At 35.2% G+C, this 1,613-nt stretch overlaps 1 pseudogene; it reads left to right on the top strand.

The window, feature by feature from the left end:
• Positions 1 to 1,234: 1,234 nt before the first annotated feature.
• LOC118007198 lies at positions 1,235 to 1,374 on the top strand (annotated as a pseudogene).
• Positions 1,375 to 1,613: the final 239 nt, after the last annotated feature.

Raw genomic sequence — 1,613 nt, forward strand, 5'->3', positions numbered from 1 at the left:
TCCCTAACATGTGGAGTAAAAGCCATTATGGTAAACAGGGCCAAGTGGAAGCTCCTGCAACTGCACCCCATCTCCTGGCTAAGATAGTAAATTAGAAGTAATGCAACATCCGTGGAGGAATTGAAGAGATTAGTGCCACCATAAATGACTCTTAGAAGGTAAGGGTCAAGAGAATGAAAAAAAAGTCACAGACTGGAAGAAAATATCACAAAAAAGATATCTGATAAGGGACTATTACCTAAAATATACAAAGAACTTTTAAAATTCAACAACTAAAAAACCAATCAACTCAATTAAATCATGGGCAAAAACCTGAAAAGACATTTTACCAAGAAAGATATGGAGATTGCAAATAAGCATATGAAAAGATGCCCAACATCGTATGTCATTAAGGAATTGAAATAAAACAAGATATCACTTACACCTATCAGAATGGCAAAAATCAAAAACACTGACAATACCAAATGCTGGCAAGGATGTGGAGCAACAGAAGTTCTCATTCACTGCTGGTAGGAATGCAAATTAATACAGCCACTTTGGAAGACAGTTTGACAGTTTCTTACAAAACTAAACATATCTTAACTTATCACGCAGCAATAGTACTCCTTGGTAATTACCAAAATGGATTGTAAACTTAACATTCATTTATAGACACTTTATTCATAGTTGCCAAAACTTGGAAGCAACCAAGATGTTCTTCAATAGGTGAGAGGATAAATAAACTATGGTAAACCCAAACTATGAAATATTATTCAGTGCTAAAAAGAAATAAGTTGTCAAGCCATAAAAAGACATGGAAAAATCATAAATGGATGTTACTAAGGGAAAGAGAACAATATGGAAAAGTCTACATTCTATATTATTCCAATTATAGGACATTCTGGAAAAGACAAAACTATGAAGACAGTAAAAATATTAATGGTTACCAGTGCCAGCAGGGAGGGAGGGATGGATAGGCTGAGCACAGAGAATTTTTAGGGCGCTGAAACTAATCTGTATGATACCACAATAGTAAATAATATGTCATTCTACATTATCAAAACCTATAAAATGTTCACAATGAGCGAATCCTAATGTAAACTATGGGCTTTGTATAATAATGTGCCAATGTAGATTCATTGATTATAACAAAAGTACCACTCTGGTGGGGGATGTTGATAATGGGGTAGGCTGTGCCTGTGTAGGGGCAGGAGGTATATAGGTAGGACACCTCCATATTGTCTGCTTAATTTTGCTGTGAACCTAAAACTGCTCTTAAACAGTCTTTTCAAAGATTTTTTTAAAGCAGGGAACATTTGCTATATTAAGATCATACATGTGTCTCCAGACCTAGTTCTTTCTCTAGGTCTGGTTTTATAAAGACTGGTGGTAAACCAAGTCTGATTAATATGATACACTTTATGTAGGAAATGTCTGGGACTCTAGATATTTGATCAACCTCAAGAAATGACAGCACAGATAATGTAATAACTTTTGCAGATAACCTTTGCTAATTTGATGATTACCAGTTGTCATTAAGTGAATAGTAAAACTGTCGTGTTCAGAAACACACAAACAAAAAAGGCAGGGGAGGTCAGTCTTTTCACATCCCTAAGAAATTAATCTGTTTGGCC

This window comes from Mirounga leonina, unplaced genomic scaffold, assembly GCF_011800145.1.
Source record: "Mirounga leonina isolate KUSES-001 unplaced genomic scaffold, KU_Mleo_1.0 Mir_115, whole genome shotgun sequence".
NCBI lineage: Eukaryota > Metazoa > Chordata > Mammalia > Carnivora > Phocidae > Mirounga > Mirounga leonina.